Consider the following 16,674-nt stretch of genomic DNA (forward strand, 5'->3'; position numbering starts at 1 on the left):
AGACATTGCTCCACCAAGGGCATTTGAGGAGTAGGTAAAAGATGCATGTTTACTTGGTCATAGATTTGACAAAATGGTGGGTTAATTAAAGTTCCATGGAACCATGACAGTAGTGGTTGCTATAGCAACAACAAATAGTTGTTTTGCAACACATGAACTCCTGTTCAGTATAAAAATGTTGATCAGTATATCAGTTATTCTATGTTCAAACATCAATATCCAACAGTTTCCACCCCGTCATGTCAGATTTCTGTTATAGAATGGCTCAGTGTGCTTAAAGTCAGAAATATGCTGAGGCCATATGAGAGGTTGAGCTCACTTTCCGCTCTGAGAGAAACATCTAATTCAATGTTCCTTCTCGCATTTAAAATATGTGACATTTGACACAAAATGATGGATAGTATTAAGTAGAAATACCAGTGTTTTTCAGAATTTGTGCCAATCATTTATGCTGCAACTCTGCATAGTTGTTTCCTCCCTTCAGAAGAGGCTGTTAGCTGCCATTCATTCTTGTACAATATGAAAAACAGCTTCCACATAGCGAGATGATTCATCACAGGAAACACTAAACTGTAATTTGGTTTGGTCAAAGTTTCTGTTTTGTTGTTATTTGATTATGACTGAGTTGAGTGTTTTCATGTGTGTGCTGCATTAAGGTATTGTTCACTTGCTGCCAATCATCAGACAGGCACAGTAAGAAATGGCATTTACCTCCAGGAAATAACCCCTCAAAAACATGCTGTGGCCTTATAAATTTAACAAAACTAGCGTGCAGAACCATGACTGTTAAAACATAATGGGCATACAAAGAGAGCAGAGAATATGTGTTTTGAGTTTTTGAGGATGTTTTGATACTCCTTTTGTCCCTGAAAACTTGTCACCATGTAACAGATGTTATTTCAGGCTTACCACATTCCCTTTACCAGTATATCAACTTCTAACACATTTGAAGCCAATAGGGGTGTGAGAGTTTTTGATACAAAGGATGATGAATCACATTAGTGGCTTGTGAGTGGCAGACACATCATACCCCTTGTGTGTATTGTTGACAAAAATACAGTTTGTGTTTTAAAAGGTAATGTTGACAAAAAAAGAGAGAGACAGTGTTAGGCGCAGACAATAAGAGCTGTCTCTTTGCAGAGAATGCACCATCGCAGCACAGTCAGACTACAGTTAGCCAATGCAACTCCAGTATTATTTAAAAAGGCTTGCTAAGGTTTATAATGGATCTTTTGACAGCAGCCATGTGGGAAATCAGATCACAGAACAGCTTAAACTCAAGCCAGCAGACCAGAATTTTTGACATGCCATTCGATCGTCAGCCAAGATTTTTAATCGTTCTGGCACTTTATACGCTCCCCAAAAACTGAATGTCAAACAGCTGATCTGGTGGAAATTTGGCCCAATGCAAATATTTGTATCGTCTTCAGTATTTCACCTGTAGTGTGACTCACTCAGATATTCATTTTATTCATTTCCTTGTGTTCTTTCCTTGTCAGCGACGCACAGCGAGGTCACCCTGCCTTGTCCTTTACCAAGCTATGGATATCTGAAAGTAATTACAAGTAGCAGATCTAGTGGAGACTACGCCAGGAAGACAAAGAGGGTGAACTGTGGTGGTCAACATTAAGAGCATTAACGCTGCCCCCCCATCTCATCATTATCCCAGCGCAATCTAAAGCTCAATAAAATGCAAATCAAAATCACTGCTGTTCCCTCTTTGGGAGATTTATACATTAAAGTGCAGCAATAAAAGGGATCCACTGAGGTTTAAGGGCATGTTGAAAGAGTGTGGAGTAATGGAATATAGAATGAGCAAGATGGCTGATTAAATTAGCTCTGTAGCATGCACTATACTGTTTGGTATCAGGTGTTTTAATCAGCTTAGAGGCTGTGTGTGACTGGTGATTTACACACTTCATATATATATGATTTACTGTGGTGCCAGGCTCATCTTTTCTCATTAGTGAGGGAATTTCTTTGCGGTTTCTTACATGTTCCTATATGAGAAACAACAAGGGGAGCACTGACAGCATTTAGGAGGCAATACATTTCCAGAAACCTCATTTAATGAGCACAAAAATAGGGAAATTATTTTTTATATCGCTAATCTGGTGAACCATTTTTTTAAATGCATCTTTGATCCGCTTCAGTGTTGAAACTGTAAACACATTAGCATACCCCCCACTCCAACCGATCCTCCCTCCACCTCTCCCCCAGTCCTGGCCTTTGAGGAGCAATGCTTTCTTACTTTCACATTTAATCCAATTCATTATTGTGGGCCCCCCTCGGTACACTCAGCTGTCAGGGGAGACAAAAGCCCTGCCAAATATGGATGCGTTTTTGTTCCCTTGGATTTGTGCTGCCCTCCCCTGGGGATACTGCACCCCCTCCCTGCTCACCCCCACCCCCCCATACACACACACACACACACACACACACACACATACACTCACACCCTCCACCTCCCCCATGGTTCAGGAGGGGCGAAAAAATACCTGGGGCTGCTCATTGTGTCACCTCTTCCATGGGTGGAAATGGCATTCAGAAAGGATGGAAGTGAACGCAGTCACAGCAGAGGGCATATTCTTTTGAGGGTCATGCTAATTCAATGTAAAAAAGTCGCTGAACTCAAAGGAAAGTGAAGGTCTAAAGGAAGATATTGACTATTGATTGATGAATATGGGACACAAGGCAGCACGGAGGGGTTCAATTATGATGTGGAAATGTTTTTAATTTTTCAAACTGAACTCACAAATGAATTTGAATGCTTATGCTAATTCTTTGTGCGAGGGTGTATGCAGAGACATAACACAAAACCCTCATACACACATACAGTATTTGCTTATTGTCTCATTATGGAGTATTATTTTAAACGTCTATACAAAACAGCATTTGGCCATTTTCTGATGGTTCCAAATGTCTCCAATAAAATACATTTAGAAACATTTTCCTTTGCCACATACCTTTTGGAGGAAATGTAATTGCTGCATGGATTACAGTACATTTAATAGCATACCCCTTTGCCTCCTGCACCATACATGCCTCGAGTGATCATTGACTTTTTTTTTATTTAAAGGACCAGTGTGTAGGATTCAGGGGTGGTGAAGTTGCAGATTGCAACCAGCTGAATACAGCCCACCCTTTCAAGTGTACAGGAGAAACTATGGTGGTCACGAAAAATGCGAAAACCCTTATCTAGAGCCAGCGTGTAGCTTGTTCATTCTGGGCTACTGTAGAAACATAGCAGTTCAACATGGTGGACTCCATGGATATAAGATGAGATAAAAAGAGCTCATTCTAAGGGAAAATCTATATTTTTTTGTTTTCAGGCAATTATACACATAGTGAAAACATGCCCATGAATAGCGTATTCAATTTCTGGATATTCTGCAAATAGAGCCCCCTGAATCTTACACGGGACCTTAAACCAAGACCATGATCCTTTCCTAATCTTAAATATCTTAAGTTGCCCTAAACATAACGCATAACCATAAAGCTTTAGTTAGTGGAAATCGTTGGAGAAAAAGAATCATAAGTCATTGGCACTGAAGGTTTTGCAGATACATTCCATATAAATGTTTTCTTGTTATGTTGATAAGAAATATAATCTAGACAGCGTTATATGTATTAGCTAATGCCAATTAGTTGTATATTAACAACTTTTTTAGGATGAAAGTAAGGTTTAACTATCTGAAAAGGTGAAACTAAATTATACACTGTTATGAAAGTGAACTACCAACATACAAAAAAAAGCTTTAAAAAGCTTTAAAAGATTAACAATAATTATGACACGGGTGAGAGAAACAAAAGATGCTAGTCCAGGACTGTGTCTGTAATCACTCCCTTTATAGTACACTATATTTGCTGTCTGCCATTTTTGTTCCTGCATCCGAATTGACGCTGTAAAAAACACAATGGAATGAAAAAAAGAGAATGTTGTGGTGTATTACTTTCTACAATCCGACAATGCAATGCTTTGAATGTTAGAGGAGTTAATATCTATATATTCTGCAGTAAATTAAAGTGTCCATTATATACTTAAAGAGTGTTGAATTAGTGAAAAAGTCAGGGATTTTGGACAGCAGCAGCTTTCTCTGCTAAAGCACTGCGCTCACTTACAGTTGTTCAGGAGACAGTTTGTATTTACTTTTAAGTTTTGATGCATCACTTCCTCTAATAGGAAAAAAAGCTTTTTTGTTTTATTTTGATTTCAATGAATGTTTGTGATTTTGGTCTTGCCCAGTGCAGCTTTGTGCATTTTGTAAATGAAGAACAAAACATTTAACACAAAAGTATCACCTGCACCCCCTTCTAGTTTTCTTAATGAAACCTCTTCCAACAGCAAACACATCCTTTGTCCAAAAGAGACCCTTCAACAGAACTCTGTCAGTCACAGCTCTCTTTTTTTTGCAGATGGTAGCTCTCTGTAGCTGCCTTGCTACCAATTACCCAGCGTGAGTGATAGGTGGTGGTGTGGAGGGCTTGGGCATACACCAGGGTCACTGATGCTAGGTCTCAATTAACCACACAGCTACACATGGGCCCTACCATGGCCCTTATCTCATATTTATAGAATAATACAGAGACAAACACAGAGTACTGTCAAGAGGCAAGATCCATAAGGTCAGCTGTTGTTACTGCTGTAACTCCTGCACAGGGACGGGGGAGAAAAAGAAAAGTTGACAGAAAAGTTCAGTTGGAAAGTGTAAGGAAGCTTTTAGAACACAGCGGTTCTTCATCTTCTTCACTTGTTAGGCTTTTCAATCAGGGAGCAACAACACCTGCAAGTTGGTTTTCTTTGGTCAAAAATATCCATGTTGAAAACTTTTTGTTGGTTTTTGTTTTGTTGTTTTGTTAATCACTCTCCTCCCTGTCTTAATGGATGTCTTTAAGACAGTAGTTAGACATTTTGGGAAAAACACTGACTTAGATAAGAAGATCACTTTTAGAATATCACTTTTATGTCTATCCATTGAATATTTAGCCGGAGCCAGAACACATCAAGCTAAGCTTAGCATTAAGATTGGTAGCAGGAGGAAACAGCTTGCCTGGCTCTGTCTGAAGTTAACATTTGTGGTTGATGAAACCATACAAAAACGTCCTGCAGTCTTTGTCTGACAATCTTACTGAGGCAACAGGAAGCCTCTTGGCAAGAAATCAAATAAACGTATTTCCTAGAATGTTGAACTACTCCTTTAACAGTTGACTGTGGTTGTGTTTTAAGCTGCCACTTTAAGGACATTTCATTTAAACTGATAATGAAAATAAAACTTTATTCACCTAAATTATGTTTCAATCAGTCTGTATGATCATCAAATTTATAAATACCAAGTTACTAGAATGAGAGAAACCATCGTTTTTTAATCTGTGAGGCATTCACAGTATGACATTGCACTCTCTATAGTACGTGGCTGTTCTATTATCTTATTATTATATTATCTCAATTCCTAATTATTTTGTCTCCCTGTGTCTTATTTTGGCTAAATAAAACCTTTTTAAACTATTAAAATATTTAATCCATTATTTATACCTGTCATGGGTGGCTGGAGACTGTCCCAGCATGCAATGAGAGGTTTGGTACATCCTAGACAGGCTGCCAGTCTATCACAGGGTTTGCATTAGAACATTAAAATCATTCAAATTGATTTAATATAGAAAATGTTGCTAATCTATGTTGCTAAAAAGTTCACAGTACTTAAAGTGCACTGCAGTGAACACAGTGCCAGATACTGTATGTTACTGTCCCACACAGAGACATACCTTCTTATCATAGTAAACAACAGATGTTACATCCAATATTAAAAGAAATACTACGATTTCTCCTCTGAATAATCTCCCTCCTGCACACGAGCCTCAACATAATGAGCTCCTGCAGATTAAAAATTGTAATCCATGTGCTAATGGCCATGGCATTTTTGTCTTGCTTCATTATGGAGATTTAATGCAGACAGAGGGGCTTTCAAATCACTTTTTATGACAAGTGAAACGCAATCAAAGCTTGGATTAAGAGGTTCGTTAGGTGACTCTTAAGGCTTTGTGGGATCCAATTTGCATCTTGAATCTAAGAACTAACAGAGCAAAACACACAGCATGCATGCAGATTGGTCTAATTATAGTTGCTTCTGTCTTTCTGAACATCCACAGATTATAATGGTGTCTGCACTTGACAAGAATAGCCACATAACATATGATAATGTGTAGCAATGCGAATAATATGAAAAACAAGGTCGAGCCCCATATATACTGGTGACGGCAGGATGCAGTGTGATTCCAAATGCATTGTGAATACTAAACGAGCTGCTAAATGAGCATTTGATTGGATTCATATAGCTGCCCTCTAAAACACTCTCACAATTGCCTTTCATGAGCTATAAAAGAACTATATGCATTTGGATTAGTTGAAAGCTTATAAGCCAGTGCAGAAAAACACTGCAGTTCCAAAGACAACTTGTTGTGTTGAAGGGTCAATTATTTTTACATGCAGAGAGACTAAACTCAGAAAAAAAAAAAAAAAACTGTTGTTGTTGTTTATGTCGAGATACACTGCAGCTATGACGGGCCAAGTTCTTATATGAAAATACAAATGTTTTGCCATCTTAAATTACAAAGAGGGGCTGCAACAAAGAAAAGCTTATACATTTCTGAATTTGCTCAAATTAAATTGTATTTTCACATTCATTCATAGGTGATCAGAATTTTATTGAATTTTTTTATTTATTAACACAAACTGAGACAGTTGTAATTTGTAAGTTGTCTTTCTTGTCTCTTTGGTATTCATGATCATTACCCAAGAATGTTCCATGTTCAGATTATTTAAAACAACAATAACAGATGTTTTGGCCGCTTGGGAGCAGTGGAAACATGCAATGAACACACTGGCATTATTATCACTATTTAAGGTCATCAGCATTCATTGGAAGTCAATTCAAACTCGTTTTGCTCTGAGGGAACTAGCACCTAGCTATTAACTGTGCCACTGTGTTTACCAGGTAGTCATAAGTTTTCAAACTTTTTTGCTGAAAACAACTGTACCAACTGTGGCCAATGGTGCGGTGAGGATGAACCAAAACAGTAGTTGCAAGCCCCAAAAAAGAAAACAATGAGCTAAACCATGCTGTACAGCTCAATTACTACGAGCGACTCCTTTTGCATAGAAAAACTCATTGTTAATGTAAGAATGTTGATTACAGCCACTTAACATTAATTAATAACATTTGTGGGTTTTCAGGTTCATCTGGTATTTTGCCCTGCTGCTGCCCAGTGTTCACATTTGCCCCTGCAGTTTTGTTGTTAATTACAGTCAGTTAGAAGTAGAAAACAGACGGGAGCACCTTAAATAAAGATCAGGGGGAACTGGTTCATTGTTACGTCGTCATAAAACACCTTTGGCTAACGCACACATCTTAAAAATTACAAGTAACAATCTACACTATTCAAACATAGAAGCCCAAAGTGATCGGTGCTGTTAAACCATCAAAAAGCTTTTGTTCAGATTTTGACAATGGCTTTCAGCAATACAGAGCAATGATTTGCATTTAATCTCATAAGAGATTTATTCTGAAGCCTTGAGTGTTCATGAATTGAAGTGCTCTGGATTCTGAGAATTGGGTACATGAAATATCATCACTGCTAGATTTATCCATTGCATATGTATTGTACCAGGGCAATATTTAGTGTTCATAGTAAAAATTTACCAAGATCAATTAATAAATAACCAGGTCTGGTTCAAAGTAAGTGCAACTGCTGATACAACGTTCCAAATCTCCAATGTGTCAATTAGATAAGTTGTATTATTTGATTGTGATTCTTACATGCAGCCTACATATAACATCTCACAACAGATGACTTCTAGTTCCTAGTTTGACGTCTACTAATAACAGCACAAAGTGTTTTTTTAGAGTGTAAGTGCACTGATTCATTAAAACATTTATTTTTATTTCCACATCTACTTGATTAAAGGGGAACCTGAGATCCTGCTGCATGGTGACCTTCTAGCTTCCAGCAGCACAGAGGAGAGGGAGAATAGGAGAAAAAGTATTCCGTTTTAAACTGGCCTTGACAGGTCTGACTTTTTCAAAAAGGAAGAAAAAGCACTCGCCTGATGAAATGCTGCAAGAGAGAAAAGAACAAAGCATGTGGTGCTTTCTTTTTATTCAAATACGTGTTTTACAGAAACAGAAAACTCAGCAAGAGAAAGGAGGACAGGTTTTTTAGAAAGGACCACATGGAAAGAAGAAAGCAGATGCTAACATGGCAGCAACTCCCACATGCCCCTTATCCTGACGAGATGCAGCCAACAAAGTATGCCATACCATTTACAGTTGAAAATGTTCCCCAAGTCATGGAAGTGCTATCAAGGATACTGTACCTTTGAAGTATAATAGACCCACGGATAGCTTTAATGGCGTGAAATGTGCCACAGTGCAGTTGCACCCCCAGTGATATACAGACCTGTCAGGAAAATCACCCAAATCAGGTCAGCTTTGCACTCAAGGCAAATGGACAACTCTGGCCCAGACAGATTTAATCAGTGTCTGATTTACAACCTCTAACCACTTAATGTCCCAGTGCCACATTCACATCATATAGTCATTTGTTTTCCTATCAAAGAACTACAATAAATCCGTGGAAAAAAGGGAACATTTTGCATCGAAGGGGATTTTTGCTCTGCTCTCAGCTTGCTTACGGAGCATAATGGCTATGAAATGGGGGGCAGAGAGATACCAAAGAGAAATCTAATATCATTGTACCAAACACTGCCTCGCAACTGGACATACAGCACAATATTATTCTGTTGTGATATATACACCTGGATTTTAACATCCAATAACCAACAGTTACTTGGACAGAATAAAATAACACAATGACCCTACAGCTGCCAATTCAGCAGGATGATAGGTTACAAAAATAAAACTGGATTTTGTTTTCATGCGCTACGTGTTATTGGTCAAAAAATTGTGAAAGGCCAGAAGGTGCAATTGGAAGCTCTAGAACGACCACTAAACGGACCATGCGGTGAGATGGTTTTCTCAAGTGCTGTTTTCAAGGTCAAGAACCTCAGCTTTTAAGCCAGCATGGACAGGAAGTACTTAAAGTGCTAAGAGGAAGAATCCACAGTTCCCCGACAATATGGGCAAGCTCCATGTGTGATATGATTGAAGGTTCCAAAATAGCCACTTTTGGCAAGATTGTTTTTGCAACATAATATTTACTTTATGATATCCACTTGAATAGTTCCTTTCTTGCTGAGAGTTTGATGAAAAGGTTGACACCACTCTCATGTCTGTAAAGTAAATATAAAGGTAAAGCCATCAGCCTCTGAGCTTTGTGCCAGCAGCCCCATTGTTTAAGATTTGATTAGCTGTGCTGCTGCTGCTGCTGCTGCTGCTGCTGCTGTGACCCAAACCCGCTCTGTGTCCTAATGTAAAGTCCATTTGGACAACAAGCAGTGTTGCCTCCTCTTGCCTCTCATGTGGGCTTATAAAACAAGGGTGCACATGGGGGATAGAGTAAAACTTGCCCTCTATTCTCAAATAAGATGAAAGAGACCATAGCAGTACATCAGATTAGACATTCACAGCAGCCATTAGCGGCTGCATGCAGGGGACTCTCAACAGAAATCACACAAACTACCACAGCAAATAGGATGGAGAGCAAAAATAAAGCTAGGGCCGTGGAAGTGAATTCATGCCATTAGGGATTCTTAGAGATGGCTTCAATTCAAATGTGTTGGTCAAAAGTGAACAAAAATACAATTTAAATGTCATATAATGCTGTGGCACTACCAACTATTATTAAAAAAAACCAGTAATGGATCACATGATACTTATTCTGCTTCAAGGCTTAATATGTCTGTGGCTACTTCAGTAGTAATAGACTCATGGGAAATAAACTCAGCGGCTCCATAACCGTTTCTACTCCACCCATGGCAGTTTGTTGGAATTACTCTCCATTTTGAAATAAGGTCATTATGGCCTGTTCTTTTGGGGGCAAGATGGAGCATGTGCAAGGTATGTGTGGGTGTTGTCTTTGCCTATTTAATGTGGTAAACATTAGATAAACGCCTTTGAAGGAAATCTGCAACATTGAGAGGAATGTAATTTGGTAGCAACTGAATCTGGCTCCATGGTTCTTCTTATATAGCTATGAACAAACTGTAATATTATTGAAAAACACTAGGCAACTCACACAAAAGGACTGTTTCCACCAGCATACACAGGTTTTAGCTGCACTAAGCGTCCCCAAAGGATGGTTGTTAATTGTAATCTTTTCATCCATTGTTTTGTTTGTTTATAGCTTAGTAATTGCACAGAGGTCTCAAAATTCATGTAATGGTATTTTTTTTAATGTGAAATTACATGGAAATTTCACTGATCACCTGTTTTCCTTTCCGGTAACATTTTCAATTGGTAGGAGCAATATATAATATAATATAATATAATATTTGTGTTTACTAAAATTAGGGATATATGCAGAATGTGGAGAATATGCACTGTACATTTTAGTCAAATAATCCTCTCCTCTGCTCACTTGTGAGAACTTATTTGTGGCTATTCATTTCTAATTTCCCTGGCAACTTATAGATCAATGAATTCACATTTCTCCAACCCACCTTTTTGTGTGTATTTTGTGCTGAAATCGATGCACCCTTAGTGGGCTTTGAAAGGTTGATGATGCAGACACACAATTGATCCATTAATAAAACAGTTGAGTCTGATCCATACTGAACAAGAGAATGGACATTTGGCTACATGTATTCACACACACACACACACACACACACACACACACACACACACACACACACACACACACACGATTTAGGTACACAGTCTATTTTTCAAATCTGGTGGGTAAAGCAAACGCTTGAATAATACATTAAAGGTCAATGATAATAAGATGTCCTGTCGATGTACATTTATTGAAGTAATTGCACTTGTTCCATCTCTTCACCAAGAGTATTCCCCCTCCACCTCCCTCATCGACCCTCTCTCTCCATCATCATGTATCTTTGTCTTTCTCCCTCCAATAGGAGTCCAATCACACCAGAAAGTGGGTGAACAAAATCCCTTTGCCTTTTGTCACAATTATATTCAGTAATATTCTTACAGGAAAATTCAAACAACAAGGGCCCGTGACTTTTTGCAGTTTGAAATTACATCATTTCATAAAGCGTGAACAAAAAGTTGAAATTTCCCTTAGTGCAGTAAAAGTGTAAGGGGCTCAAATGCAGAAATAATCAGCACTTGTATCATTCTCAGTGATGGACAAACCTTGTGCCCTTTTCATACCTGTGATCTGCTCTGCAGCTCCCAAGTTGTTAATGTACTGCTACAGAAACAAAAACTAATTTGATTTAAATTGCTCATAGGTAGACCTGTCATAACTCAAGTTTTTTGATCATGTTTATGACAATTTTGTATGTTTGTGTTCTACAATGCACATTCAGTCTAAACACACAATGAGAATTGTCCCTGCATTTTGGCTGTCAGTCAGCAAATAGCAAACGTCAGCTTATAGGTGCATTTAAGGAGAAATTTCTGAGCTAGCTAATGTTTTTGAGTGCATTAGAGCTTTCTACTACATTACTACTACTACATTCTGTGTTAAAACTGACAGCAAACCATTCACTATTTCTTAATGAAGGAGAGGTATGAACTGAAATAAATACAGTACTAAAATAAAACAAAATCATAACAATGCTAAATTCACTAATGGCGATAATACAAAATCTATATATGTCAATAACTGCACATATATTTGCATTTCTTCTTAAGGCCCTAAACAGCACCATATACAGTTTTATTTCTAATGAAGCCATATTGTATGTCATCATAATGAAAATGTCTGAGGACTGTTCCTGCTTGTCCAATTTTCCCTTAGCACCATGTAAGTGCTCTTAACGTCTGATATGAGACATGGACAGCACGTCTTGATTCTCCCCGAAAATAAAAATCTCAAGCGTAGGAGGTCTCTTCAACCTGGAGCAGAGAAAGTAGATTCTGAGAGGCTTCAGCCCTCTTAAGATGCCGCATGGTGGGAGGTCTATTTTCTCTCAATCTTCCCTCTCGCCACAGGAAGAGTGTGTGTGTGTGTGTGTGTGTGTGTGTGTGTGTGTGTGTGTGTGTGTGTGTGTGTGTGTGTGTGTGTGTGTGTGTGAATGCATATGATGTGTGTGTGTTGTAGGTTGAAGTCTGGGTCAGAGGCGGGTGGTAGAGTCACTTCAGATTGTCAGATCCCTCCACAGATTAAAAGAGAGAACTTGAGTGTTTTCATTTTTCAGTGGCTGACACTCAAAATCAAAATGATAACAAGCAACAGACCTCCTGAATTTGACCATGGCTTAGCTGAACTTTCCTTTATCAAGTCCAGTGTGTGATTGTAAAAAGGGTAATCTCTGACAGGATCTATCTCACAGCAATACTATTTGTAAACCGTTATGCTATTTATCTAATCAGCTTTAGCATTAATTAAGCATGTTGGCACTGCAAAGAATCTCTTGCCAGTAGCCTTGTTAACCAGAGACATTGTAAACATATCACCATTGATAATTTGAAACTGTGTTTGAAAAAGTGTGAATGAAAGGAGGTGGTAGGCACAGAATATGTGAAAGCATCCATTAGCACAATATATTTTATATCAAGTGAACTTAATAAATATAGTTGCATTTAAAATGTCTCTGCAGGTAAAACGATAGGTACATAAATAAAAAGATATATAGACACATAAGCATATGATTGCAGATACATACTGTACAAACCTGTGACAAACTCCAAACCTATTGAATTTCTTCTAAACAACTCTAATATCTCAAAAGTATACAGCTGACATTCTAAAAATAAAGTTGTGTCCTCACCCCTGAAAAGATGACATGTTGGGGGAACAAGATTATGAAGTGACAGTAGTCAGATGTGAGGACACAGCATCATTACACAACCTTGAGGTGAACATTATCAAGTGTGCTCTGTGTGCATGTGTGTGTGGTGGTGTGTGTGATGGGGTTGCAGGCTATCAGTGTACCAAATATAGAAGTCTCTCAGTCTCTGGAGAGGCCATCATGAGTCTCCTTTCTCCTTTTGCTCTGCCCACTCCAGTTGATGAACCAGACACAGAGGGGAAGGCTTTGTTCCTCCACTGCCTGAGAAGAAACATGGTGTGCATTTTAAATGGCTTTGGTGTAAACAAGTGTTTATGCTACTGATGTAAAAAGAAAACGATTTACACCATCATCAAATTTTCATAACTGATAGAGGATTGTTGATGCAGATGCGGGCCAATTCAACCGTACCAAATAAACAATAATAGTTTTGGAAAGGTTTTCGAAATTTAAATGACTTCATGAAGTGTATCCCGTGGAGACCGTCCTCATAAAACGACAGCATCAGTTGGTTCTATAATGCCTGAATGGCCCTAATGACTCTTGTTTTTCAGGAGCAAGCATGAAAGTATTGTGCTATTGCTATGATACAGGAAACTGCTGTTTATATCTCATCTCCACCAACAGCTATGACTATGATAGTTTCCTATCCTTAACGTGGCTATAATCAATATTTTTATATTAACAATGGATCCCATATTTATTTGATGTGAAAGGTGTCGCTCGTCATGGAAACCCACAGATAATTATAACATGACCCTGCAGTTCCCCTCAGCTTTATGGAGCATTTCAGCGTCTTTGTACTAGTTTGTTTGTTTTTCCGGCCCTCTGCTTTACTGTTTTGCTTCATCAGCATCGCTTCAAGCAATAGCAGGAAGTTGTTTTCAGTAAAATAGCTTTTTCCCCACTGTACACTAAATGCACTGCACCAAATGGCAGACATAAAAAGTTAGCGTGTGAACATAGTGGAGCATTTAGCAGATAAAGAGCCAGACAATTTCCTCAGGAGTTGGTGGAGACCGAAACAGAGCTAAAAGGACAGTGAACACAACTCCAAATGAAAGGTAATGTTGCTCCTTATCTGCTGGGGGAAAAAAACAGTTTGCTTATAATCTCAATATAATATGTCAATGTTGTGATTACAGCTTGTTTCTGCTGGTCTCCAATGACCAAAAACCAAAAGAAAAGGACCACTTACTAGCCATCGTCCAGAGCTTTCAACTGCACCTCACTGTCATTTGTTATTGGGATAACTATACTGAAGTATTTTTTGAATTCCAAACCATGATCTTTACCTAACCTCATTTAACCATAAGCAGGTGATTTTTGATCAGAAAATAGTCAGATGAATAATTTCTGTAAGGTTTAGTTGCATCATTTTGAAAGGAACTGACAAACAACATCACTCTGTTCATAGAGCGGTTGGATCAAAAAACGACAGCAATTACAATGTATCACCATATTCAGGTTGGAGGTATTGATTCAGAAGTAAAAATGTGCTGTATTTTGCATGAAATTCTAATAAGTTGATATACAGAATAACCCAATGTATGTTTGATGAAATTGTTTAAATCAACACAAATCTAGCTCAACTGCCCACACTGTCAAACCTTCTGCTTTAGAGGTACAGTAAGCAATTCTGGAGAAAGATAGAAGTTGTTGAGTCTCATTCCCAGGTCGTCAAATACTGACATGAGACATCAATAAATCAATGAACTATCAACTATCTTACTGACCTGTGATTGGCTTAAGTCTCCCATTATGGGCTAAATTTTCTAAAGCCTGAAAGCAGAGCAGAAGTCTAGTGTTCTCTCAGACCAATTGAATTACAATATGCTGAAAGGTTATAATGGATTTTTTGCCTGCTTACCACAGCTTTAAGTGTAGTATAGAATAAGAGATAATACAGCAGCCAACATATACAAAAGATGAGCGTAACATTCTCTGCATAACTTTGACACTCAAGACCACTGAAGAGGTCTCAGTGACTTTATCCTGGTAAGTAGCTGGCCATAAGTTCCCAGCAGTGCGATGTAGGGTGTTTGGGTATGAAGGCTGAGTCTTTGTGCAGAGAGCCGGAGGGCAGTGGAGTGTGGCTCTTTTAGAGTTTGATTTATAATTGAAAGCTGTGTTTACATCAGCTCTCTAGCCTTCATGGCACAGAGAGCAGTTTATAGCCTGACGAAGGAGGAACCCGGAAATTGAACCCCATTAAAATAGGACTTTTTGGGGGGAACTTGGAGGAAGGGGCGAAGGTTGGGGTGCTCATACAGCATGGTGTTTACATTTGCTTGTACATCATTGTGTATAGACTAGTGGCACTCTGAAAGGAGGGCAAGGAAATGTTAAATCACATCTGACAGCTGAGAAATTGACCACGTCTTGGCTCTAACGCTTGTGTTGTGGGGAAGTTGGGAGGCTATCTGGGCTGAGATGGTGGTGGAAGCTAATGAGCAATCATTAAAGTTGGTCTGCTTTGTGTAATTACACATCACACACTGGCTATTTGGGGACATGCTGGGTACAGCTAAAATGATTGTCATTTTTCCAGTGTATCTAAAATGCCTGCTACCATCAAAGAGGCATTATCTCTCACTGCATTACAGTCTGTCGAAGGCAAACTATGTATAAAATATGTAAACATCAACATGAAAACAGCATGACAGGTTGACAGAAACCCAAAATACATGTGTCCACCAATATGTGACCAGTAAGGAATCAGCCACATTCACCTTTTAGTTAAATTGCTGTCATTTGAATTCTGCTGTTTTTCTTTACTTTAAATTGGAATATCAGCTCATAATCAAAACTAGTATACATATGCTGGTTCAGAAACTTGCAACACATATTTACAAAGACAACAAACTCTGCTAGAAAACAGAATCCAAAGACTTGAATCTTTCGATCCCAAAACACAAACTCCTTTTTAACAGATGAAAGAAATCCTCACAGATGATTACACCCACCCTGAATGTTGCTATTTTCTAAGAGAAACGCTCCAGATTGCTAATCAGCTTTCATAATATTCAGTGCCTTGACTTCCATGCACACAATCCCTGCCTTAGAGTGGGCGTCACCTTTTTCCAAATGACACACATCTTCATTTAGAGTTAAAGTAGTTATACTGTGATACTGATTACTATGAGACTAACTTTGGATACTAATCAGTTGGCTGTTTATGCGTCTGCAGTTCTCAGTAACAGTAGTATCACCAGTTGGGGAGCAGACAATAACCCACACACGCCTGTAGTCTACTTTCTTATGTTATTTCCTATTTTCAGCAAATGCAATCGCCACTTCCCCCGCAGTGCGACTAATGATCCATGTATGAGATTATAAAGTATTCATGCAGCCCATCAAATTTTGCCAGCTCCATTACCTGTTTTGCTCTGTGGAGACATTCACAGTGAACAGTTAAACTGGGTGGATTTACAAAGTTCTTATTCCTTACCTTGCACTACCTCACCTCCATCTCAAATTTATATTAGCTGACAGTTTCCACCACTTCCCCTCACTCTCTTTTTCTATCCATCTCTCTTTTATGGCAGTGTTCTCTCTAACTTTATATAATTTTGGTTATTACAGAATTCACCTCGCTATTGTGTAACAATTGCCACCTTGAGTCTAGACCCACCACTGGGTTCCTCGAAATATTGCATTTAATTAAATAGTGTTTTTGCACACATATATTATTTATTTAAATTCTGCAGTAAATTGTCTTCAAACCATGTAATGGCTTTCCAGCTGCTTTGAAAGCCTCTGCAGTGCCATTAGAGGGAAATTTGGACAACTCC

Source organism: Dicentrarchus labrax, unplaced genomic scaffold (assembly GCF_905237075.1).
Source record: "Dicentrarchus labrax unplaced genomic scaffold, dlabrax2021, whole genome shotgun sequence".
Taxonomy (NCBI): Eukaryota; Metazoa; Chordata; class Actinopteri; family Moronidae; genus Dicentrarchus; species Dicentrarchus labrax.